The sequence below is a fragment of the Mirounga angustirostris genome, unplaced genomic scaffold (genome assembly GCF_029215605.1).
Source record: "Mirounga angustirostris isolate CCGP_5_RB_7025 unplaced genomic scaffold, mMirAng1.0.hap1 SCAF_12, whole genome shotgun sequence".
Taxonomy (NCBI): domain Eukaryota; kingdom Metazoa; phylum Chordata; class Mammalia; order Carnivora; family Phocidae; genus Mirounga; species Mirounga angustirostris.
This window is the reverse complement of record NW_026991720.1, coordinates 64,997,225-65,024,429: the sequence shown is the minus strand read 5'-3', so window position 1 is coordinate 65,024,429 and position 27,205 is coordinate 64,997,225. Positions and strand designations below refer to the sequence as shown.

The 27,205-nt window shown below is 40.1% G+C and overlaps 1 protein-coding gene and 1 long non-coding RNA gene across 24 annotated transcripts in view; one reads left to right on the top strand and one right to left on the bottom strand.

The window, feature by feature from the left end:
• The window catches only part of ICA1 (islet cell autoantigen 1), a 153,447-nt gene extending 152,226 nt beyond the window's left edge, over window positions 1–1,221 (bottom strand). For 5 of the 21 annotated variants that reach the window (XM_064575224.1, XM_064575222.1, XM_064575226.1 and 2 more), the window contains exon 1: window positions 1,081–1,221. The gene's annotated coding sequence lies outside the window, so the exon portion shown is untranslated. The remainder of the gene's footprint in view (window positions 1–1,080) is intronic. The other 16 variants (XM_054505284.2, XM_064575231.1, XM_045864642.3 and 13 more) reach the window with 5 other exon arrangements.
• LOC123835539 (uncharacterized) lies at window positions 434–27,007 on the top strand. Of its 3 annotated transcripts, none has more exons than XR_010406521.1 (4): window positions 434–640; window positions 1,619–1,819; window positions 3,145–3,284; window positions 24,421–27,007. It is a non-coding gene; the product is annotated as an uncharacterized LOC123835539 (long non-coding RNA). The 3 variants fall into 3 exon arrangements; XR_006788767.3 differs by having other exon boundaries at window positions 434–656; XR_006788766.3 differs by lacking the exon at window positions 434–640 and having other exon boundaries at window positions 1,360–1,819.
• Window positions 27,008–27,205: the final 198 nt, after the last annotated feature.

The window sequence follows — 27,205 nt, the reverse complement described above, 5'->3', positions numbered from 1 at the left end:
GCGCCTTATGTGCCTTTCTACCTACATTCAATATCATTCTCAAACCAGCTGGTGATATACTTTCCAGGCCCCGATAATTTTTATGAAGTTACCAGATCTGTTTCTAAGGCTGCTACCCAGCACCTTTTCTCGTGATTTTTTTATGCTATCTAAACAGAAGAGAACCTGATTTTCTTTCTAAACTGTAAATCTCCCCAACCAGGCAGTTAATACCTTTTCCCAGCAAAAGACCCCCAAAGAGAAGATGAGTGGCTTTGGGGACACTCCAAGCAAAAAACAAAACAAAACAAAAAAACAGTGGGAAAGGTTAATGGAAGTGGAGGGGGCCTCTGGGCAAAGGCAGACATAACAACAGGATACGTTCGCTTCTAAAGGAAGCAGGAGCTGCAATAGCCCGAGGGCAGGAAAGGCGGAGTCAGTAGCACCCTAAGGAAACGAGTCAGGGTTTGCAGGGACCTGGCCCGCTTAGGGACTCCTGCTCCAGTCGGGTCCAAAGCTGGTGAGCACCTCGCCTGCGGGAGACAAGCGCAGGCCTCCTGGCACTAGTGGTTATAAAGAGGCACCCATCTGCTCCCTGCCACCTCCGCCAAAGATGGGCAACGGGGCGAAGAGAAAAAGCAAACACCTAGCGCCGCGGCAGGTGAACTTGTCAACAAGTCAGTCCCTGCCCAGAAGGAACCTCGGAGTCCCGGGGCCTGAACAGTTGGGAAGGCGAGGCACGGCGTGGGTGGAGTGGGCTGGCGTGGGTGGGGGTGCCGCGGGCGCCGGGGCTGGAGATGCGGCCGGCGCCCGGAACGCTTCCCTCCGGCTCCCCCGGGGCTGACGCACGCTCTCATGGCGCATGCATCCTCCAGACCTGCCCAGGCCCGAGGGAGGAGGCGGGGGAGGGGAAGGGGCTGTGGCGGTTCCCACACGGGGACCAGGGACCGGAGAAAGCGACCCGCCTGTCCCCCGCCGCCCGCAGAGGGCACAGTTGGCGGCCCCGGGCGGGCGCCCCGACCGCCGCGGCTGCCGGGCGTCTCCCGCTGCAGCCTGCAGCCCGCCCGGCGCGCCCCCGCCCCGACCCCGGAGGGCAGGTACCTCGGAGCCCCGGCCCCCAGGAGCCTCCTGGCCGCGGTCGGAGCGTCCCTCCAGCTCCCTCATCCGACGTCAGCGTCAGCAGAAGGCGAGGGAAGGGGGCGGGGGGAGCGCAGGAACCGGCCCTTCCTGCGGCGGTCGCCGCCAGCCGGAATAGCAGCCGGCGGAGCCCGTGCGCGCCGCAGCGCAGCGCAGTGGCCGGGGGGAGCGGGCGGCCTCGCCTCCCCGCAGACGCCCGCGGCCCGGGCGCCGCCGCCTCCTCTCCCTTCCTCTCTCCTCAGGAGACGCCCGGCGGGGCGACCCCTCCCACCAGCACCCGGGCACCCGGAGGAGCGAGGGCGCGAAGGCCTCACCTTTTGGGGGGCGGGTCCGGGATGGGGGGACTGAGCCTCCCTCTCTCTCCTCCCTGGGGACTTTCCTCGACCCCCATCTCCTGGGGTATCCCCCGTTTCAATCTGCCGCCCAGGGTGACCCCACCCCTGCTCTCCCGCGGGTATTCCACGTGTCCATAGCATTTACGTCATAATGACCTGGCCGACAGGTGGGAGCCGCAGCGAGCGCTCCAGGGTTCCCTCCGTGCTGTGCGTGGTGCGTCCTCCTTGCTTCCACGTAAGATTTCTGTGGCTTTAGGAAAGAGGAGACTTCATGACTTCCGTGCTAAGAAAAGTTACAGAGGCCTGCGCCTGGAAATTAACTTTGAGCTTAAAGGAAAAAGGCTGTGTCAAAAAACAACAACAACTGTGTATGTATATGTATATATATTTTTTATTCCCCATACAGTCATGTATCTTTTAAATTATTGACGCTTATAGTAATTTCATCTTATCATCACGAAAAAACCAAACTCTTGCTTTTAGAGCACCTTGTGGTGATCACAAAGAGAAGGTGTTGGAATAGGTGCTTCCTAAAATGATCTATGCTAAAAAGCAATCCCAATGTACTATGACTCAATCCCTGATTATGTTATGTATTTATAAATAAGTTCATAGAATAGTCACTGGTTGAAACAATTTAACAGAGTGGAATGAAAGATGGTTATTGAGCAACGATGCAAACAAATCTGAAATCCACAGCTAACATGAATGGGCTGCTTGCTATGTGCCAGGCATATGCTGTATACTTCACATTTATTTCTTACTGTAACCCAGTGCTGTAGGTAAAATTATTATCCCTATTTTACAGATGAAGACACTGCCCAGAGTGCCTTTAAGGCATTTAGCTGATAGGATATGAGCAGGGGTTTGAATCCAGGGTTGTCTGAACCATGAGAGGTTTAGCTTAATCTCAAGGTAGAAAGGTGCCTAGCCAAAATGGAGAGAGAAAAAGTTTAGGTGTCATTGACATTTTAATAGTAAGTTTGCAAGATGGTACAGCTACAGAAATTTATATAACCTTAAAAGTTGACATTATTCTTCGGATATACTCTTTGGGGATTTTGTTTGTCATAGTTGTCATTTGAGCCTATCCTAATATAGCAGAAAATAGAAAGTTGAGCAAACATCAAGTCCTTAATAAATGTTTACAAATAAACAAATAATGAATTAATATGGTCTACAAAATAGCAATTTGTTGAAAAGCTGAGATTCAAGACAAAGTTTGGAAGAGAAAAACGTTGCTCCTGTATATTTGGCTTTTATAAGAAGCATTCAAGGTGACCTGTTCACAATACAAGCCAAATTATTTTTGCTCTTTGTAAGAAGGAAAAAGGGAAAATACAAAACTTTTAAGATGAGCAACAAAGGCTTCTTGAATGTTGGGTGAATGTATCAATCAGTTGTTTGAAACGCTGAGAAATAGATCACAAAATTTCCTGACTCTGAAATGTTCTTTCCACCAGTGGTGATTTACTAGTTACATGAAAATGTATTAGGAACTCTATTTATCAAAGGCTGGCTTTGTAGAAGATACTTAAATTCGTTACAAGAGAGCCAGTAGAATGGCAGGTTGATGGTGTGTTCACAATAGCTCCTCAAAATGCAGATAATTGGAACACAAGCACTAGGGGAAATGAGCAAGAAAACTGATTTATGTAACTAATTACTCAGGTTTCCTTTTACTTTTCTAAAGGCCAAGGTGAAAACTTCGTGAAACATCATGGATGCTGAAAGTGGCTTCGAAGACAATATCTAAAAGTGAACAGATAAGTGATACAAGCCCTATCTGATCAACATGGCACTGAAATTCCTTGGGCTCCCAGAGAGTTTAAGGTAAATCTTTAAATGACTTGTTATCATTATTAGTGTTGTCCTAACATTAGGATATTTCAGAAAGGAAATAATAAACTCATGCTCATTCTACATCACCACAGTGAAGGCTTTTCCTTCCCATTTAAAAAATTGCTCCATCTATAAACTTCTGTTTGTTTCTGGATATCAAGTTGTTTCAATCTTACAAAGCACCCACAGGGTGTTGAGAACTTGAAACAATTTCTGTTATTTTAAAAAAGATTTTATTTATTAGAGAGAGGGGGAGGGAGAAGCAGACTCCCCACTGAGCAGAGAGCCCGATGCAATGTGTGGCCCCATCTCAGGAGCCCGGGATGATGACCTGAGCTGAAGGCAGGCGCTTAACAGACTGAGCCACCCAGGTGCCCCAAGAACCTGAAACAATTTCTAAGAAGAGAATGGTTATTGAATGATGGCATCTGAAATTAAGGAAGCTATACAGTAATGTACATATTCCAGGATGTAACAGGATGACAAGAAAACTTTTCCACAGAAACAATCATTACATATTCAAGTTAATGATTTTTTGAGGGGTTCCAAGGTTCAAGATGTACTAACAGAACCACAAGAATTAGGAATTGTGTTAGGCTGTCATTAACAGAGACCCAGAATAGCAGTGGATTAAATAAGGTAAAGGTTTATTTTTTCTCACATTAAGGAAATTGGAAAGTAGTCCAGAGATGATATGGCTTCTGATAGGTCATCAGGGTGTTGCTCTCCTCTCCTTCTGTTTCACCATTCTAAGCAAAGCAATATTGCTTAAAGTTAAAATCCAGGCAAGGATGTGGAGAAGTACGAACCTTCATACATTGCTGGTGGGAATGTAAAATGATGCAGCAGCTTTGGAAAACAGTCTAGCAGTTCCTCAAATGATTAAGCATAGAGTTACCAGATGGCCCAGCAATTCTACCCCAAAGTATATATCCAAGAGAAATGAAAACCTATGTCCACATAAAAACTTGCACACAAAAATCTATGGCAGCATTATTCAGAATAGTCAAAAGGTGGAAACAATTCAACAGTTCATCAGTGGATGGATGAGTAAACAAAATGTATTATATCCATATAATGGAATATTATTGGGCTGTGAAAAGGAATGAAATACTGGTGCATACCATAACTTGGATGAACCTTGAAAACGTGCTAATTGAAAAGAGCAAGCCACAAAAGTCCATATATTATATGATTCTATTTTTGTAAAAGTCTAGGATAGGGAAATATATAGAGACAGAAAGTAGATTAATGATTATTTAGGGCATATATATATATATATATATATATACACACACACACATATGTATATCAATACATTTGTATTAGATAATGTATGAACATACTTATACAAACTTAATCTAATAGAATAATATATGTAATATATGATATAATACAATATAATAATACTATAGTGGACTGTTGATATATATTTTTAATATGTATTTTTAATGTTCTGAGTGCTCTTTATGCTCTCAGCCAACATGAGCAAGTGAGGGAGAATGCCTTTCTTCCTTTTGGTGAATGGGAACCATAATGCAAATGAGTGCTTTACCATTCATCCAGACAAATAATTATGGTTTCCTACTGCTCTGAAATCCTTTTATTTTCTGACTCATCTTTGACAGCATCATATATACTTATGGTACCTGTTCTTGAGTAAGATGCTAAGGTAGAGCTGAAGCTATTATTATTATCAATGTATTTAATAAGAGCTATATATATAAATCTCTTCAAAGCTCAGCTCATTAAGACAAAAATCACTTTTCCTTGAATTGCTGGGAAATTGAAATTAGATAATCTGTAAGAATAAACTTTGAAAAAACTGGTGTTTTAAAAATTATTATTAAACTTGTCTGATTTTTACTGGTGATAGAAATTTAAAGACAGCTTAAACTAAATTTTATTGGCAAAATGAAGTCATTTATTCCCTGTATCGTGTAATACTGAAAGAGGAATTAGATGTACTCAACTAAGTATCTTGACCAATTTTGGTTTAATTCTTGTCATCAGATGTGCTCTCTCATAGCAAAACAAAGCTTCTATTATATTCTCATCAGTGATAGTTATGTCTTTAAGCAAATTTGTGTGTGCATGTGAAAATAGAACAAATGTTTAATTAATAGCATTAACTTTTGTTAATTAAAATTAACTTCCTTTCCCTTCAAAATTAAGGCTTCAATGAAGAGAGGAGGTTTATTTTATACTGAAGAGTAAAACCAGCATACCAGCTTAGATTTTTGGGTAAATAACACCCCACCTCGTCACCCCCAGTATCAATCCATTGGAACTTCTGCAAGAAAAGTATTGGTGATAGCATCAAAATGGGACATTCACTGTAGGTAGAGAACTTTGTCATGTGCCATCCGGTGTAATCCTGCCTTTTTTTTTTTTTTTTTTTTTTTTATAATCCTGCTTTTGACTAGGAACTGTGCTGGGGTTTGGGCAAACCTCAGCCCAGAGTTCAGAGCTGTGCCTCTGGTCTCATTTTTGAGATTATGTCCCCTATAGCAGACATACAGCTAATGATCCCTGAAAGGGTCACTCTCTGGTAAGGAATAGGACTTAACTGAAAGATTAGGATGGAACTTTCTAGGTCTTTGGTCTTCCTTTCCCCTCTCTAGAGGGACAGTTTAAAAAAATCACTACCAACCCTGTTGCAGATAGTTAAGGTAATTCAGGTGAAGCATTGGCTAAACATTTGGTTTAATCATGGGGTAAGAGGCTGAATCAGGACTATAAACCATATTTCGTAACTCCCAATCAAATGCATTTTTCCTCTTCTAGTTTTAACCCTGTCACTAACTTGCTTTGGCAGAGACTGTTAATCATTTCCTAATATTTATTCTGCCCTTTTCCCACAGTAATGTAAATGTCAGCTGAGTGCACATTGTTGCCCAGCTGAAGACTATTTTCTAGCTTCCCTGGCTTCAGGGTGTGGTCATGTGACCAGGCTCTAGCCAATAGGATATGACTGAAAGACACATTTGTAACTTTTGGGTCATGCTTTTGAAAGAAACACACCCTCACCTTTGTCTTGCCCCTTTCCCACTGGTTGGATCACCTTTGGCCATGAAGGGGAAGGCAATATATTGGGGATGGCCAGAAACTTGCCACCTGATCTGCCATACTGCTCTGGTCTTCCTGCCTGGGTTTTATGAGAAGGAAATAAAGTTCAATATTATTTAAGCCACTATTTAAGTGGCCTAAATAATGGGATATTATTTTAAGTAAATGGGATATTATTACAACCCAGCCTTTATCCTAATTAATCCATCTACTCCATGATGTTGGATTAGATCTTCATTTTTTATGAAGTTTATATTCCAAAACAATGATTCTCAATCTGTGGGTCACAGGGCCTCTGAGGGCCATTGGTGTTAATATAAAGGATCATGGGATACAAATCTCTAACAAATAATGTCTGTAGACAAAAACCCCTCCTTGAGAAATAAAGATAGCAATTTTGAAATACATATGATGTGATTGTAAAACAAAATCATTAGTGAATTTCTTGGAATGCAGGTATGTTGGTAATGGATCATTTAGCTTAGTACATCTGAAAAAGTCTATTTCACCTTTGTTTTTGAAATATTTTTTCACGGGTAAAGAACTCGAGATGACTTTTTTTTTTGGAACTTTAAAGATGTTGTTGTGTTTGAGTTTACATTGTTTCAAACATAAAATCTGTCATCTTTATCTTTGGTCCTCTTTGTCTTTTTTTCTTCTGGCTGCTTTTTAACATTTTTTTTTCCTTACAACTAGTTTTAAAAAGTTTGATTATGATGTCCTCAGTATTGTTTTTTCTTGTAGTTTTGGCTTTGTTGAGCTTTTTGGGGTTGTGGGTTTCTCATTTAATTCAAACTGTGAATAACTTCAGTCATACCCAGAATAGCCGACACAATATTGAAAGAGAGAAACAAAGTCCAGGGGCTGACACCACCTGACTTCAAGACTTACTATGAAGCTACAGTAATCAAGAGTGTGTGATATTGGCAAAAGAATAGATAAATAGATCAATGGAACAGTATAGAGAACCCAGAAGTAGACACCTGCAGATATAGTCATCTAAACTTTGATAAAGAAATAAAGGCGGGCACCTGGGTGGCTCAGTTGGTTAAGCAACTGCCCTTGGCTCAGGTCATGATCCTGGAGTCCTGGGATCAAGTCCCGCATTGGGCTCCCTGCCCAGCAGGCGTCTGCTTCTCCCTCTGACCCTCCCCCCTCTCATATGCTCTCTTTCTCTCCATTCTCTCGCTCTCAAATAAATAAATAAAATCTTTAAAAAAAGAAATAAAGGCAATTCAATGGAGAAAAAGATAGTCTTTTCAACAAATGGTATTGGAACAACTGGACATCTACATGCCCCAAAAGTGCATCTAGACACAGACCTCATATCTTTCACAACCATTAACTCAAAGTGGATCATAGACCTAAATGTAAAACACAAAACAATGAAATTTCTAGATGATAACGTAGGAGAAAATTTAGATAACCTTAGGTATGGCAATGACTTCTTAGATATAACACCAAAGGCCTACCCCATGAAAGAAAAAAATGGGTAAACTGGACCTCCTTAAAATCAAACACTTCTGCTCTACAAAATATACTGTCAAGAAAATGAGAAGACAAGTCACAGACTGGGAGAAAATATTTTCAGGAGGCATCTGATAAAAGACCATTAGCCAACTTCTTCCTAGAAACATAGCCAAAGGCAAGGGAAGCAAGGGCAAAAATGAACTATTGGGACTTAATCAAGATAAAAAGCTTTTGCACAGCAAAAGAAATAGTCAACAAAACCAAAAGACAACTGACAAAATGGGAGAAGATATTTGAAAATGACATATCAGATAAAGGGCTAGTATCCAAAATCTATAAAGAACTTATTAAACTCAATACCCAAAGAACGAAGGATCCAATCAAGAAATGGGCAGAAGACCTGAACAGACGTTTTTCCAAAGACGACATCCAAATGGCCGGCAGACACATGAAAAAGTGCTCAACATCGCTCGGCATCAGGGAAATCCAAATCAAAACCTCAATGAGATACCACCTCACACCAGTCAGAATGGCTAAAATTAACAAGTCAGGAAACGACAGATGTTGGCGAGGATGTGGAGAAAGGGGAACCCTCCTACACTGTTGGTGGGAATGCAAGCTGGTGCAGCCACTCTGGAAAACAGTATGGAGGTTCCTCAAAAAGTTGAAAACAGAGCTACCCTATGACCCAGCAAATGCACTACTGGGTATTTACCCCAAAGATACAAATGTAGGGATCCGAAGGGGTACATGCACCCCAATGTTTATAGCAACAATGTCCACAATAGCCAAACTATGTGAAGAGCCAAGATGTTCATTGACAGATGAATGGATAGAGAAGATGTGGTGTATATATATATACATACATACCATGGAATATTATGCAACCATCAAAAGGAATGAAATCTTGCCATTTGCAACGACGTGGATGGAACTGGAGGGTATTATGCTCAGTGAAATAAGTCAATCAGAGAAAGATATATATCATATGATCTCACTGATAGGAATTCTTAATCTCAGGAAACAAACTGAGGGTTGCTGGAGTGGTGGGGGGTGGGAGGGATGGGGTGGCTGGGTGATAGACATTGGGGAGGGTATGTGCTATGGTGAGCCCTGTGAATTGTGGAAGACTGTTGAATCACAGACCTGTACATCTGAAACAAATAATACATTTTATGTAAAAAAAAAAAAAAAAAGAGGATAGCAGGAAGGGAAGAATGAAGGGGGAGAAATCGGAGGGGGAGACAAGCCATGAGAGACTATGGACTCTGAGAAACATACTGAGGGTTCTAGAGGGGAAGGGGTGGGGGGTTGGGTTAGCCTGGTGATGGGTATTAAAGAGGGCACGTACTGCATGGAGCACTGGGTGTTATACGCAAACAATGAATCATGGAACACTACATCAAAAACTAATGATGTATGGTGATTAACATAACATAATAAAAAAAAAATAATAAATTTTAAAAAGGCCATTATCCAAAATATTCAAAGAAATCTTAAAACTCGACAAGAAGAAAATGAGTAACTCAATAAATACGCAAAAATTCTGAACAGACTCCTCACCAAAGATGATATACAGATGGCAAATAAGCATTTAAAAAAGAGGTTGAATATCGTATGTCATTAAAAAAAATAGCAAATTAAAACAGTGATATACCACTGCACACCTATAAGAATGGCTAAAATCCAAAAAACTGAAAACATCAAGTACTGAAGAGGATGTGGAGCAAAAGGAATTCTCATTTATTCCTAGTGGGAATGCAAAATGGTACAGCCACTTTGGAAGACAGTCTGGCAGTTCCTTACAAAACTAAACATGCTCTTACCATACGATCCTGCAATTGCTCTTCTTGGTATTTACCCAAATGAGTTGAAAACATGTCCACACAAAAACCTGCATATGAATGTTTATAGCAGCTTTATTCACAATTGTCCAAAATTGAGAGCAACCAAGATGTCCTTCAATAGGTGAATGGATAAACAAACTGTGGTACATCCACACAGTGGAATATTAATCAGTGTTAAAAAGAAATTTGCTATCAAGCATGAAGAGACATGGAAGAACCTTAAAAACATATTGCTAAATGAAAAAAGCCACACTGTATGATTCCAACTATATGACATTCTGGAAAAGGCAAAACTATAGGGATAATGAAAAAAAAATCTGTTGCTAGGGGCTTGAGTGGAAGGAGGGAGAAAGAAATCTTTTTTCCTAATATCCAATATTTTGAGTGGCATTTTGTCTGTTTTAGTGCTTTGGGGGGGGGAGTATAAATCTGGTCCCTATTATTCCATCTTGATCAGAAATCCCTCTATTAATGAATTAATAGTAACCTTGCATTATGTGTTTTCTTGATCAGTATGCATTACTGTTTATTTTTGTTGGGGAGTCTAGGAATTTTTTAATATTGAATATGGCTACTTATGAATAATCCAACTGAAAGGCCAGGGACAAAAATTCATAAAAGAAGAAATTGAAATAGTAAAAATAAAAATAGACTATTTTCCAATAATTTTTTTTCAACTTAAAACATTTTCATCTGGCATATTGGCAGACTGAAAAACAATACTCAGGCTTGTTAAGGATATAGGAAACAGATGTTGACATACTCATAAATGGAGGATAGAAGCAAAACTTTTACACACTTATGGCGAGAAATTTGGCAATACATACAAATGTTAATCGTGCATACCTGTGACCCTGAATTTCTGCTTTTAGGATATTTTCCTTGAGCATCAGAACACACTGTTTATAACATTAAACTTTGAAAACAGTAAATTGTCCGTCTAAAGGAAGGATTAGTTAACTAAATTATATATTTAGTACATTCATATATTGGAATGCAGACAGTTAAAGAGAATGAGGTCAAGATATTTTTTAAATGAAAATAGCTGCTTGTACAACACCATGTGAAATATGATTCTATTTAAGTAAATATTTTATGTTTACTAGACATTTATATTCACTAAAATGTTAACAGAGGCTGTCTCCAGGGAGTGATCTCTTTTTGGCTGTGGTTGGGAGTTACTCTTTAGTAAATGTTTGGCTTTTCTGCAATGTACATATAGTATTTTATAATTTTCAAAAATGAGGATGATTTAAATTTTGACACAAGGAGAAAATAACCAAGTTCTCACATTTGAAAATGTTTGGAAATACTGGTTTATCTAGGGTGCCTGGGTGGCTCAGTTGGTTAAGCGACTGCCTTCAGCTCAGGTCATGATCCCGAAGTCCTGGGATCAAGTCCCACATCGAGCTCCCTGCTCAGGGGGGAGCCTGCTTCTCCCTCTGAGCCTCTCCCCTCTCATGCTGTTTCTCTCTGTCTCTCTCAAATAAATAAATAAAATCTTTAAAAAAAAAAAAAAAGAAATACTGGAGGAGGGGGAATCGGAGGGGTAGACGAACCATGAGAGACAATGGACTCTGAAAAACAAACTGAAGGTTCTAGAGGGGAGGGCAGTGGGGGGATGGGTTAGCCTGGTGATGGGTATTAAGGAGGGCATGTTCTGCATGGAGCACTGGGTGTTATGCACAAACAATGAATCATGGAACACTACATCTAAAACTAATGATGTAATGTATGGTGATTAACATAACAATAAAAAAGAAATACTGGATTATCTAATACTGGTTTATATTCTAAAATTCCCTAATGATTTTATATTCTATTCTTCTGATCTCTAGATTAACCTTTAAGATTCCTCCAAGTGCTAAAAGTTCATGGATTCCTTTCTCCTTGCTGCTGTCATCATGACAAATGTGAATTGCTTAGGTAAAGCTTGGATGCTCCCTAACTGGGGGGACCCAGATACTGGCTCAAGCTCTTCTTTTTTTTCCTTATATTTCAAGTGACTTTATTCCTGGGTGATGATCTTGAGCTGGTTATAAGAAACATGCATAAAGGCATTTGGAATTGGAAAAGCTAGAAGTCGTTCTAGAAATCTTTATACCTCTTTGGGGGGATCAGAGGTTATCCAGATTTGAGTGGGAAGAGAGGATCATGAATTGACTTTACATTCAAGATATTTTCCTCCCAGAGCTCTTTTTCTTACTTATCTTGACATGCTTAAAAATCTCAAAATTATTTTGAATTCCTTTCTAGTAATTTACCTATGTACTCAATTAATTGTTAAAGCCCCATTCATTACATGTTTATGATTCACTACAAAAAACTACAGTTTCTTTTCTGGTGTCTCAGATATTCTGTCCATTTTTCTCGGTCTTATCTCCATTGGCTTTCCAACTCTGGCTGTTTCTTGTCTGGAATTTAAAAATTTATTTCCATTCAGGATTGTTTATTTAGACCAATATTAAGTCAGTTAAGATTGTCACATTATGAAAAAAAAGATTGTTATAAGTATTTTAAGTACTTATTTTTGTATCTAAGCTGAGAATTGGGTGTGTGTGCAGGTGTGTGTAGTTGTGTGATTGTGTAGGTGTTGTGGGTTATGGTGGTTTGGGGTGGAGAGGGTGATGTGTAAAGTAAAAGAAGACAGAACACATGCCTTAGAATTACTCTTTAAGTATGAAGTTAATTAAACTCTATTATGATAGTCTGGCTTCAGTCCCAACTACAAAATCTTCCAAAGGTTACATCAAAATCAAATGCCCAATCAAGCAATTCAACACCTTTTTCAGTCCTAATTTGCCTTGCTCACCTGCCAACACTGATTTCCACTTGTCCTCTCTTGTTCACTACCCCCCACAGTCACTGTCCGCCCACCCCCTGGATTCATTCACACAAGAATGATCACTGTGCCCAGGTGCCAAGGACGGACTTTACCTGAAAGTGTTCTTCAGCTCCCGGTTCAGAGGGCCCAGTAACTCCTGACTCCTGTCCTCACTACCACCACTCCTACCACAACACTTTCTATATCTCCTCAATCCTTGTTAGAGTTCTCATTAAAAGCTCACTGAAGCAATCTGAAATGAAAACTTTCTCAAGTAGGAAAATAAAGACTATTGGATTTAAAACCCAGAGCCAGCTCAAGCAGTTTGCATTTTTTCACAGGAGATGCACACAGGCAATCAGATCTTTGATGTCAAGGACTCTGCCTTCTTCATTTGTGTGTCCCTTAGCACATTTACCAGCGTGCCCTACATGTACAGTCTTAGATATTCATCAATGAATTTATCAATGAAAATTTGCTGAATTAATGAATGAATAGTTTGTATACAACTAGACCCTTTGAGGGTGAGGTGGCCAGTTATTTCTCTTGGCTTTGTTTTGTTAAAGTCTCTCCATTAATTCTTAGCCATTTTTAAAACTTAACTTTGACATTCAATACTAATATTTTATAATATTGATATAGTGTGATATTCTTTATAATAGTTTTTTCCATTCTTTTGTCCTAGAAATCATGTAAGCACTTGTGCTATAAACTATAAATGTTTGTGTCCCCCTACATTTATCTGTTGAAGCCTAACCTTTAATGTGATGATATTTTGAGGTGAAGCCTTTTTTTTTTTTTAAAGATTTTATTTATTTATTTGACAGAGAGAGACACAGTGAGAGAGGGAACACAAGCAGGGGGAGTGGGAGAGGGAGAAGGAGGCTTCCTGCAGAGCAGGGAGTCCGATGCAGGGCTCAATCCCAGGACCCTGGGATCATGACTGAGCCGAAGGCAGATGCTTAACGACTGAGCCACCCAGGCGCTCCTTGAAGCGAAGTCTTCGAGAACCAACTCAGAGCCCTTATAGAAAAGATCCCAGAGAGCTCCCTCTACATGTGAAGACACAGAAGACTGCTGTCTATGAATCAAAAAGTGGGCTCTCACCAGACACTGAACCTGCCAGGGCCTTCATCTTGGACTTCCCATCCTCCAGAACTGTGAGAAATAGATTTCTGTTGTTTATAAGCCCCCCAGTCTATAGTATTCTGTTATAGCAGCCCCAAAAGACTAAGACAACTTGGGAAACATGCACATTCCCCAGGACCTTCCCAAATCTACAGCATCAGAAAATTCTGTGGAAGGTCCTAAGAATCTTTATTTTTAATTTAACTTAGTGATTCTTATGGCCAGAGAAATTTGGAAACCCTGCTTTACTGAGAAACTCAATACGTCTTAGTTGAGGTTAATTATTGTCTCTGATCTTTATGCCAAATATAATTCCATGAGCATTAACATCAAAATGCCTGAATGCCAATCTCATTATTTACCATCTGAGTGTTTTCGGGCTAGTCCAGTGTTTCCCAAATTTGTCTGCAAATTAGATTCATGGTGGGGGGCTCTTCAAAAAAATGCCAAAACTCGGGTCACACCCAAGACAAATTAAATCTCATTCTCTAAGGCTGTGTGTGACACAGGCATTAGTATTTTTTGACTCATATATACTAATAAATTAGCATTTATTTCTCAACATGCACACAAGTTTGGGAACCACCAGACTAATCATTAACCCTCTCTAAGCCTGTGTCTTTATGAATAAAATGTAGACAATAACTCATTCTAAAATGTTATTAGGAATTAATCTAATTAATGCATGTGAATATACCTTATAAGTGGTCAAACCCTGTGTAAACCTAATGCATTATATTTTAGGCTTTGAAGTATTTTGAATAAAGTTTAGCAAATTTGCAAATAAGAACTTTTATATTTCTTTCTTTTTTTTTTTAATGCTTATAATTGTGATGGTCCGTTCAACAGTTTTAGTATGGTAGATTCAGCTTGCAAAAGATATCACAGCTCAGAATTACAATTAGCTCAGCTTACAATTTAGGTACATTTCCATCAGGTGGCAGTAGTGTATCTGTGATCCTGGTTTAAAGCAGAGAGTTTCTGCTCTCACTGGAAATCAAAATCTTCCTTGGCTTGGGTTTACCCACAAAATTTTGATTCAGTAGGTCTGAAGTGGGACTCTAGCATCTGTAAGTTTATCAAGATCAACATGTCATTCTGATGCTCTGTTGCTAACCATGGTGAGTTTGTTATTTCTGTTTAGGCCTTCTGTTCGAGACTAATCTGTACCAGATTTAGTCATAAATATTCTACTTTTTTAATGTGAGAAATAACTCTTCATCATGTAAAGGAGAAAACAATTTTAGAATAGCTTAAAAAATATTTGAATCTGTATGGATACCATTCCTATTACTACTACCATTCAGTCTTTATTATACAATCTTATAATTTTTTTTTATTAAAGATTTTATTTATTTGAGACAGAGAGAATGAGAGAGAGAGGGAGAGAGAACACATGAGAGGGGGGAGGGTCAGAGGGAGAAGCAGACTCCCTGCCGAGCATGGAGCCCGATGCGGGACTTGATCCCGGGATTCCAGGATCATGACCTGAGCCGAAGGCAGTCGCTTAACCAACTGAGCCACCCAGGCGCCCACAATCTTATAATTTTTATTTCAAAATGTGTCCCAGACTTCTTGATACATAAGCAAACCTTCCCAGTGTCTGTGCTTACTGTTTGCCTTTTTAAAAAGTCAGAGGGGGCACCTGGGTGGCTCACTCGGTTAAGCTGCAGACTCTTGATTTCAGCTCAGGTCATGATCTTAAGGTCCTGGGATTGAGCCCTTTGTCGCGCTCTGCGCTCAGCGTGGAGTCTGCTTCAGGATTCTCTTTCTCTCTCTCTGCCCCGCCTCCCCATGCTCTTTCTCTCTCAAATAAATAAATAAATCTTTAAAAAAAAAAAAAAAAGTCTGAGAATGTGTTTCCCCTGCTGATCTGGAATTTGTCTTTCCAGGACAGTGGTTCTGTGGTTCTTAAACTTTAGTGGGCATGTGGAACACCTGAGGGTCTCCTTAACAGTGTACACTCCATCCAGACCTAGTGAATTAACCTTAGGTTGAGTTCCAGTATTCTGGATTTTAAGCTATCTCACTCAGTTATTGTGATGCACACTAAAATTTGAGAACTATTGGCTCTATTGAATCAGAGGCTGAGGTAGCTTTGGTAAGATAGAGAATACTAAGGGAGGCCTCACAGGATCCAGATGCAAACCTCTGTGAGGAATTCTGTGTTTCCTTCTTTCCCCTTCCTGGGCCTCATCTTAGTACAAGAAGTGGTACATGACTATGTTGTTACTCAGTGACCCTACAGAGAGGCACCAAGCATTGGTTGGTGATGGTGCACAATCTCTGGAGTTCTCCAGGTGAAATTTGAAACTGGCCTTCATACACGGAGGGCACGGACAGACTGAGGAAATTGGCAGACTACTCCAGATTGGGAGGTGACAGTTTTAATAAGCAAGGGAACTTACATACGAGGCTTGTCTTGGGTGGCAGCAAGCCAAGTAGATCTTCACAGCCACCTACCAGAATCTTTTTTTTTTATTTTATTTTTTATTTATTTATTTATTTATTTATTTATTTATTTATTCTTATGTTAATCCCCATACATTACATCATTAGTTTTAGATGAAGTGTTCCATGATTCATTGTTTGTACACAACACCCAGTGCTCCATGCAGAACGTGCCCTCCTCAATACCCACCACCAGGCTAACCCATCCTCCCACCCCCTCCCCTCTAGAACCCTCAGTTTGTTTTTCAGAGTCCATCGTCTCTCATGGTTCGTCTCCCCCTCCGATTTCCCCTGCTTCATTCTTCCCCTCCCGCTACCTTTTCTTCTTCTTTTTTTTTTTTTCACCTACCAGAATCTTAAAAGAGTTTATATAGAGGGTTTCACTGGATTCAGTCACATGTACCATCCAGATAGGCCCAACAACACATTGCTCTCTCAAGGCTGTGTCCTTGAAATGGCCCCCACAGTGGGCAGAATTTACATTTCAAAGATGGAAGAGGGTAGAGTCTCAGATTGCCTGGGTCCAGCTCCCAGGTCAATCGGCGGTCATGTCCTCTTAATGACTTCCTCCAATAATTGGTAAATTTGCAGCACTAAATCCTATTAGTTTTTGTTGCCAATCCAAGCATGGAGCCTACGTCAGGGAAGTTACAGCAAACGATGGTTTTATATTGAGGAAATACTCCCTTTCCTTCTCTTTCTCTGTGGGGTTTTTTTTTTTTTTAATTTTATTTTATTATGTTAGTCACCATATATTCCATCATTAGTTTTTGATGTAGTGTTCCATGATTCATTGTTTGCATATAACACCCAGTGCTCCATGCAATATGTGCCCTCCTTAATACCCATCACCGGGCTAACCCATCCCCCAACCCCGCTCCCCTCTTAAACCCTCAGTTTGTTTCTCAGAGTCCATAGTCTCTTATGGTTCGTCTCCCCCTCTGATTCCCGCCCCCTCATTTTTCCCTTCCTACTATCTTCTTCTTCTTCTTCTTTTTTTTTTTAACACATAGTGTATTGTTTCAGAGGTACAGGTCTGTGATTCAACAGTCTTACACAATTCACAGTGCTCACCATAGCACATACCCTCCCCAATGTCCATCACCCAGCCACCCCATCCCTCCCACCCCCCCCACCACTCCAGCAACCCTCCATTTGTTTCCTGAGATTGAGAGTCTCTTATGTTTGTCTCCCTCTCTGGTTTCATCTTGTTTCATTTTTTCCTCCCTTCCCCTATGCTTCTCTGTCTTGTTTATCAAATTCCTCATATCAGTGAGATCATATGATATTTGTTTTCTCTGATTGACTTATTTCGCTTAGCATAATACCCTCTAGTTCCATCCACTTTGTTGCAAATGGCAAGATTTCTTTTTCTGATGGCTGCATAATATTCCATTGTATATATATATATACCACATCTTCTTTATCCATTCATCTGTTGATGGACAGCTTGGCTCTTTCCATACTTTGGCTATTGTGGACATTGTTGCTATAAACATTGGGGTACATGTGCCCCTTCAGATCACTACATTTGTTTCTTTGGGGTAAATACTCAGTAGTGCATTTGCTGGGTCATAGGGTAGCTCTGTTTTCAACTTTTTGAGGAACCTCCATACTGTTTTCCAGAGTGGCTGCACCAGCTTGCATTCCCACCAACAGTGTAGGAGGGTTCCCCTTTCTCCACATCCTCGCCAACATCTGTCGTTTCCTGACTTGTTAATTTTAGCCATTCTGACTGGTGTGAGGTGGTATCTCACTGAGGTTTTGATTTGTATTTCCCTGATGCCGAGCGATGTTAGCACTTTTTCATGTGTCTGCTGGCCATTTGGATGTCGTCTTCGGAAAAACGTCTGTTCAGGTCTTCTGCCCATTTCTTGATTGGGTCCTTCGCTCTTTGGGTATTGAGTTTAATAAGTTCTTTATAGATTTTGGATACTAGCCCTTTATCTGATATGTCATTTTCAAATATCTTCTCCCATTTTGTCAGTTGTCTTTTGGTTTTGTTGACTGTTTTCTTTGCTGTGCAAAAGCTTTTTATCTTGATGAAGTCCCAATAGTTCATTTATGCCCTTGCTTCCCTTGCCTTTGGCGATGTTTCTAGGAAGAAGTTGCTGCGGCTGAGGTCAAAGAGGTTGCTGCCTGTGTTCCCCTCTAGGATTTTGATGGATTCCTGCTCACATTTAGGTCTTTCATCCATTTGGAGTCTATTTTTTTGTGTGGTGTAAGGAAGTGGTCCATTTCATTCTTCTGCATGTGGCTGTCCAATTTTCCCAACACCATTTGTTGAAGAGACTGTCTTTGTTCCATTGGACATTCTTTCCTGCTTTGTCGAAGATTAGTTGACCATAGAGTTGAGGGTCCATTTCTGGGCTCTTTATTCTGTTCCATTGATCTATGTGTCTGTTCTTGTGCCAGTACCATACTGTCTTGATGATGACAGCTTTGTAATAGAGCTGGAAGTCCAGAATTGTGATGCCACCGGCTTTGCTTTTCTTTTTCAACATTCCTCTGGCTATTTGGGGTCTTTTCTGGTTCCATATAAATTTTAGGATTATTTGTTCCATTTCTTTGAAAAAAGTGGATGGTACTTTGATAGGGATTGCTTTAAATGTGTAGATTGCTCTAGGTAGCATAGACATTTTCACAATATTTGTTCTTCCAATCCATGAACATGGAATGTTTTTCTGTTTCTTTGTGTCTTCCTCAATTTCTTTCATGAGTATTCTATAGTTTTCTGAGTACAGATTCTTTGCCTCTTTGGTTAGATTTATTCCTAGGTATTTTATGGTTTTGGGTGCAATTGTAAATGGGATCGACTCCTTAATTTCTTTCTTCTGTCTCATTGTTGGTGAATAGAAATGCAACTGACTTCTGTGCATTGATTTTATACCCTGCCACTTTACTGAATTCCTGTATGAGTTCTAGCAGTTTTGGGGTGGAGTCTTTGGGGTTTTCCACAGAAAGTATCATATCATCTGCAAAGAGTGAGAGTTTGACTTCTTCTTTGCCCTTTTTTTTTTTTTTTTTAAGGAGAGGGCATAGCCCTTATTGGAAAGGTGATGTGGTAGAAAGGAAGGGTAATGCAGAGGAAAGTTCCATGTTCTCCTTGGAGTGACTGTAAGATACTTCTAAATATTCTCTGTCTTTGTTTTCTTTTCCCTCCTCAACCTGACTTTTTCTCATCTATTGTCTTTTCCCCTTGGTTTGTTGGTTTGTGGTCCTCTCTTGAAGAAATACCCATCTAGAACAGATCTAGTCACCAAAAAACAAAACAAAACAAAAAAAAACCTGTATCTGAAATCACCCAATTCATCTTTAAATTGCAGTAATAGCATATTTGATAATTTATTTGGGCTAATTATTTTTACTGTTATATATAATTTTATTTGACACATCTTTAGTTTCATGACCATGCTTTTATTTCCAACTGTTTGCTTTCATTTACTAGCATTTTATACATCCTAAGGCTTCATCTGTCTTTGATTTCCAGTAAACTGTGTACTTTCTGCCGAACAAGCAGTAAATGATTTTCTACTAAAATATGTTGGATTGGTAGGAATACATGATAAGGGTGGATCATTGGATTTTCACATTTGGTATTTTATGTCTTAAAGAAACTTGTGAATTTGTTAATCAATTTTTATGTTAAATCAGTATTGAATAAGCATTAGCCTCAGTAGAACTTAAAGCCAATAGAATCTTAAGATGACTTTTTAAAAAAAGTTAGATTATAATAAAAGGCAAATTGATTAATCTTTCTTCCAAAATCTTTGCAGCCCTCTGTCCACTTCCCATCTACTCCCTGCTCCCATAGACAAGTTGTATTCTTTATTGTGATTTGAAAAGGACTAAACACAATGGCTAGATCAGTGCTATTTAAGAGCTATATCTTATCTGCATCATGTCTACCTTTGTTTAAGCAGTATTACTTCTCACAGATGTTATGGCAATTGTCCTTTCTCCTGAAACTGCCCTCCTCATCCGTTCCCTAGCCTGAGCCTAAGGTCATCTTTCTAAAGTACAAATTTAATTATTTCTCTCTTTAGCTTAAATTTTCCGATGGTCCCTAGTACAATGGTTACCTCTTGTTCTGGCCATCCAGAACTACTTCTTTATTCATGAAAATTAAGTGGGCTTCTTAAATTTAATGTTAGAGGGAGAATATGCTAGTTCTTCCTGGTGAGTGGAAGCTAAAAGACAAGCTCGAGAGCTGTCAGTGGTCATGTTGTTCACCATGTGCAGGAACCCGGTCAACAATGGGAAGGAATGAAGCCAGCCCCTAGGGAGAAGTAGAGATGAGAGATAGGGAACAATGTACTGGGGGTATTTGAAGCCCTGATTCAAGTTGTCCCTAATCCCTTTGGCTGTACCCTGGTCCTTCTAGAAGCTGGTTGTTCCTCCCTTCCTTGCATCACACAAAATACCCCAGGACATTCCTATGAAGTCCCCACTTTCACGTAAGCTAGTTAGAAATAGATTTTTGTCACTTGCAAACAAGGGGTCTAAATGAGAATAGCCTGTAAGGCCCTTCATGATATGGCCCCAAGCTTCTCAATTCCATCTTCCTATAACCCTTAGGAAGATACTCAGCTGCAAGTAACAGAACACAGACAAATAGATTTAAATAATAGAGGCATTTCATTCTGTTACATACCAAGAAGTGCAGACAGACATGGTTCCAGTGATGGTTTATCAGTTACACTACATGATAATGCCTTAGTCAGCTCTGCAGTTCTTTGGGTCTTTTCCCTCATCAAGGAAGGAAGCAGCTCCAGAGAGTCTTTAAGACCTTGGTGAGCATTCCAGACAGGGAAGAAGGGGGCAACAGCCTTCTCCTAAGGAGGGTCTGTTTTTAGACAGAACTGGGTCAATGCCCAACACCAGACTCATGATTGTGAAGTGAGAATTACTTTGACTCATGCCTGAGCTGTCCTTAATTCAATGGATCTGTGCCAATTATCTGAGATTCAGTTAGCAGAGAAAGTGGAACTGTAATGGAGCCAAGGAACCCTGTCTACCATACATATGTTTCCACTACCCTCCCTGTCCTTCCACTAGCACTGTTACTACCACCACCCCAATTCTAAGAGCCAGCCTTATGAAACTGCCTTCAAGGACCCAAACATACTGTGCTTTCTGTGGTTTCTTTGGCCTCTGGGGGCCTTTGCACATAACTTTTGCTCTGCTCAGAACACACTCTTTTTCCTTAATTTGTAGCATCTTGGTCTTTGTGGCTCCTTTTCCCTCTAGGCCTTGGCTTAGATTTCACTTTTTGTGGAAGGTCTTCCCTGACCCCCAATTTCACAGCACCCTTTATTAGTCCTGTCTTAGGACCTCTTAGACTGTCTGGTAATTTTCTACTTATTTATATCTTCTACTAGACCGTAAACTTTTTTTTTTTTTTTTTTTTTTGAGAGAGAGACAGAGCACGAGTGGGGGACGGGGGGAGGAGAGGAAGAGAGAAAATCTGAAGCAGGCAGACTCGATCTCCGGACTCTGAGATCATGACGTGAGCCAAAATCAAGTCAGATGCTAACAGACTGAGCCATCCAGGCGCCCCTACACTATAAACTTTTTGATAGCTTATTGACTGGACCTTACTTCTCTATGGCCTCACATAGAGCCTGCACATAGTATGTGATCACTAAATACTTGTAGAAGGAAATGAAGTGGAGCATTTTTTGAGTGCACTCAAATCAATTTGTGTTAAAATTGCTTTAAAAAGACTCATAAGAACCTCGGTGTTAATTTACTTATGATTTTTTGTTAAAGGGAATAGACAAAAGAGTGATTTGTTTAAAAAATTCCTGATAGACATTTACATTTAAAAGTCTTGTGCGTGATGGCTTCCAAAGAGCACGGCAAAGGATAATTTCCCACTTAGGCAGGGCAATATTCATTCTGTTTGTCTCACATAAGAGCTAAAGATTCTAAGAGCTTTTGAACAGTCCTTACATATTTTCTCAAATGGGCAGATTTCTGCATATGGATTCACAACATAGAAACTAAATGTAGCTAAGTGATGAACTTACTTCCTTAAATTTTATAAGGTGCTATTTACTCTGCAACTTCTTGCTACCATTTTATTATGAAAAAGCAAAGTGACATATGACAAGACACTTTCAATCCTTTTTGTAAGTAGATGAAGTTTGAATAAGGAAGGAATTAAATGAAGAGAAAAATAGCCACATTTGATTAATATAACAGAGCAGAGCTTTGAAATTTTAGCACTTTGAAGTTAAACATTGAGTTTGTAATTAATGTGAGGTAATGAAATATTCATTTACAAATTTCTGCAGAGAATTCGCCAGGCACAATGAGTTGGGTCCTCTTTCGATTTTAGACATAGTGTGGCCACACTGGCCTTTTCCTGGGTGGCCACTCAAAAGCTGCCAGTTTGGAGTGGGACCCAATGTGCGAGGGGGCTTTCCAGTTAGCTCAGGCTGCAAGTGTGTGAACTAGCAGATCCAGTGCTGCTGGAAAGGTCTGTGGCCCAGCCAAAAGATATATGGAGTCTGTGACAAGCCCCAGAAAGACCATCAGAAAGGAGACCCTTTGTGTTTGGGAAAATGCAAAGGCTTCTTCAGCAGATGACTCTTGGCTTGTGGCTAGGCTCGTGTAGAGACTGAATCATTCCACCATCTGGCGTAACACAGCCATGGTACCTTGATGTCTGACATGAAATGGTATTGTCTCAGACACTTAGCCATAAAGCCAGCCATCCCCAGCAGTACTCCACCTCAAGTGGATTGAGAAAGAAGAGAACCCCGTGAGGCGGAGCCTGTGAGAAGCCTGAAGACACAGGCAGGCAGTTGTACTCCTATGTCACTTTCTTCCATAAGTCTCATGGGGGAGTTTCCTATGCCTAGTGGATCAGGGACAGAGTGACTTGAGCCTGCTGTACAGATGGTTTTGCATGATGTGCTGGCACCCGACAGATGAGAGGAAGTGCTTCTGCTCTTCTGGGTGGCCCTGCACTGTAAGTGAGAAGGAAAATGCTTACCATCATTAAATTTTGAGCAGAAATTTTATTGTTCACTTTGCTTTGAAGGAAACATTTTATTGTCTACTTTACCTGACGTCAGGATCTATACTAATTCTTAAGCTAATTATTTGGCACAAAGGTAACTTCCAAAATCTGTAACAAGTAAGGCAGTTGGAATCTAGCACTGAAACTGGGGCTGAAGACCCCATGTTGTGCCAGGCATTTACCCTTTCATTGCTGGATTCTGGAGGGGTCAGAGTGACTCGGCCAGAGTGATTTGGGCAATGATGGATATACTGGGGCAGGAGGCTTTGGACAGAGCTTTTTTTAAAAGGCTGAGTGAGTACATACTGGGTTATTTTTAGTCCTGGTCTGACTAAATGGTTACGGACTTGGAAGGATCAAGACTGGAGAACTGATAGCAATGAGGTTTTAGGGAAGGGTGGATGGACCATTCAGAATGGGCCCAGAGTAAGAATACGTGTGTCCATGTGAATGCTCACTGAGAGGCATCATTGCAGACGTGGTTCTTAATACTAGGAGTACAAAAATGATTCCTTCTGTGGGAGTCAGTCATCCTCCTCCTCGAGCCAGTCTATTGGTTCATGGGCATAGAGCTGTGATGGCCAGATTGGAGGTGATGCTTGGACTCAGGAACGTAAATTTCCTTCCACCAAGATTGATCATACACTGTTAGCAACAGTGACTAGCCATATACTTCTAGGGGACCTGGTGTACTACCCTGCAGCAGATAAATTCTTTTGAGTTGGATATGCCCCTTCATCATGGAGGAGCAACAATTTATCATCACTGGAATAGTCTTTCTGGATTTGGATTTGCTTTTCCTGCTTACATGCCTTAAAAGCATCACAGGATTCCATACATAGTTTTTAATTGGTGAACTCACTGCACTGCCAAACAAGGCAGTAGGCTATTGACTGCCTGGCCCTGCTATATAAATATCCTGTCATCCCATTGAAGCTACACTTCATTGGAAGGATCTATTGGAAACTTAACCATGACAATATCTAAGAATTAGCACCTTGTGATATTGGTGTGCTAAGTTGTAGGATGTAGAACAGGAATGGAACCAGTGACCAATATATTTGATATTGTTTTCACAGCTGGACTGCAACCTAGGACTTGGGGGTGAAGACGTTTCTAATAATTACACCTACTCTTTCACTTTCAAAAATTTTGCTTTAACTCTTCAAAATTATTTAACTCTTTTAGCCTAAGTAATTCAGTACTCATTGGGAGAATGTTTCATCCAAGGGTTAAATAAAATGTAGGTTTTGTTGAATTGGGAGCTGAGACTTACCACCTGGGCATGTCGATTCTTTGTGCAATCAGGGTGAAGATCCTTGGCAAGCTGTGGTGTTGGCTGAAAGCCAGGAGAACTTGGAACAAGCAGAGGAAGAATCTATCTCATATGTCAGCAGCACTCCTGTGAATGCCTGCAGAATGGAGGACTGTAGCTTGCACCAGTATTTTGCTTGCTAAGTATTTATTCTCATGTTTCCTTTTAAAATGAGAATTATACTAATTATTTTTTTTCTTTTCTTGCCTCTTTCTTTTTTCCGGGGATATGTAATGTTATCCAGGTAATGGTTCAATTTATCATGTGGTTCATAGGCTGTAGAATACTGAAATGGGATTCTGACAGAATTCAAGAGGAATGGACATAAGCCAGAGGTCCTGGACTTGAAGGCCAGCATCTCCTTTCTGTGTGCAGTGGCTGGAAATAACTTTGGTTGTTCCCCACTGTGGTTGTGTGAGATTTGGTTGGATCATGTGTTTTGAGTTGTTGGGGTTTTTTTGGATATAGGGGAAAAAAGGACATGTGTGTGTGCGTGCATGTGTGTGCCCGTGTGTCTGTTGGACAGCCAAAGGGTGAATTGGAGCACATGGCTTTGGGGTTGTATGGTCGACAATGTGGCCCTGGAAGCAGATGATCCTCCTCCTGACATATGGCCAGAAGGTCAGTAGTGCCCCAACACTGCTGTGTCATGATGCCCACATCATTCACCTCACTTCATCTCTTCATGCAGGCATTTTATTCTCTCATATCATCACAGGAAGGGTGAGGACAGTACAATAAGGTATTTTGAGAGAGAGAGAGAGAGGCCACATTCACATAGCTTTTACTACAGTATATTGTTACAGTGGTTCTACTTTATTATTTATTGTTATTAATCTCTTACTGTGCCTAATGTATAAATTAAACTTTATCATAGGTATGTATAGGAAAAAACATAGTAGAGTTAGGGTTTGGTACTGTCCACAGTATCAGGCATCCACTGGGGGTCTTGGAATGTACCCCCTGTGGATAAGGGGGCTACTGTACATAGACCTGGAGTGATGGCAAAACAAATGGAAATACAGAAGCTGGACAAAGACCTGCAGTGCTAGCTTCCTCTTGTTTGTACAGTTTTACTGATCTCCCTGCCACGGGACAAAGATAGATGTGGTAGTGGATACAGGCCATAAAGAAACTTGCCAAATAAACACAATTTTATATTGGTGGCTTTGGGTATATTATTCAATAATGTCACTTCTTCCTGTTTATTTTCATTTACTGGCCTCATTGAAATCTTTCTCCTCATTGAAATCTAATACTCTGTATTATATATATTAATGCAGCAGTTCTCAAATTTCAGTAATCCTAACAATTACCTAAGGGGTGTTTGTTAAAATGCAGATCCTGCACCTGCCCCTCAAGGGTTTGAAGTTACTAGGTTTAAGGTAGGACCCAGGAAGCTCTACTGTTAATAAGAACCAGGATTTTCAAATGCATTTGGTCATTGGTTGAGTGACCATAAAAATTATTTTCTAAATCAGGACACTTCTGAGTGAAGTGAGTTGCTACTAATAATTACTCTGGAAGGACAGGTACAAATGAGCACAATCCCAGGTAATCCATGCATGGCCAGTCATCGATCACATTTGAGAAACACTGCTAAGTGAGATTAAATTAAAACTGATTGTGGTATAAATGTCTTTGTTATATATGACAAATTTTAAACTCGAGAAAAAAAAATAGATGGAAGTCTATTTATTTTTCAGATGGGGGACTACCTCCCTGCTGTACCCCAGAAAATTAATATAACCTTTGGTAGGCTTGTTTTGCCCAATGATTTTTGAGATAGTTCAAGTACTTTTAAATCACAAAAATTCTTTTTGTTTTCTCTTCCTCCTTCCCCTTTTATCCGTCCCTCCTTTCCCTCTCTACCTTCCTTCCCTCACCCATTTATTTATTAAATGAAATTGAATAATCCAGAGGACTGAGAAAGTCAGAGGCTGGGAGAACACAATCATGGGCCTTCATTCCTCGTACTCTCCATAAAATGCAGACACAGCCCAGGTCCTGGAACTGGTCTCATTTATTACTGTTCTAGACAGGTGTTGAGCCCAACATCATTAAAAATAAAACAGAACCAATAAGAAACCATGTATTTTATTTTAATGCTAGTTTAGCAGTTCAACCAGAAACACTTTAACCTTGAATGTTTAAAGGACTAGTTACTTCAAAGTCTTTTAAGTGATATTACACTGTAGATATGAAATTATGTCTCTTTTGTCTGGCATGATTGTCACTGTGTTTATAGTCACTCTTGTAGGTGAAGATAAGGTTTCAATTTGTTCTTTTCCATTTAATTTTGGGTTTGCATTGTAGGGAACAGATCAAGTATGTTGGAAAAGTAGGTATATGCTAGAGCGGAGGAAGGCATTAACTATTTCATGTGAGTAATAAAAAATGGCATTTGCTTCAGAAGTAAACTAGCAAATTACACTCGTGGTGACATGGACAAAGTAATGTACCTTTAAAGATCCCTGACCTTTTGAATTATTTGCCTCATAGAAAATGATCCCCCTCCCCAATTTTTAAAGTTAGGGGCCTTAGGGAGATTGGAGGAGGTTTATAATATTTACCTTTTCTCTCTTTTATCAAAAAGAAAAGGGATTTACATAGGCAGATAGTATCATTCTTTGATGTTTGTTGATGGTATATCATCTTATAGATGTTTTTAAAGACTTGGAACAACATGAAGCACTTTGATGGGGAGATACATATTTTTTAAATAAGTCATTTTTTTCTTTGACCTTTCATCTTTCATATACTAATTACTGTAAACAC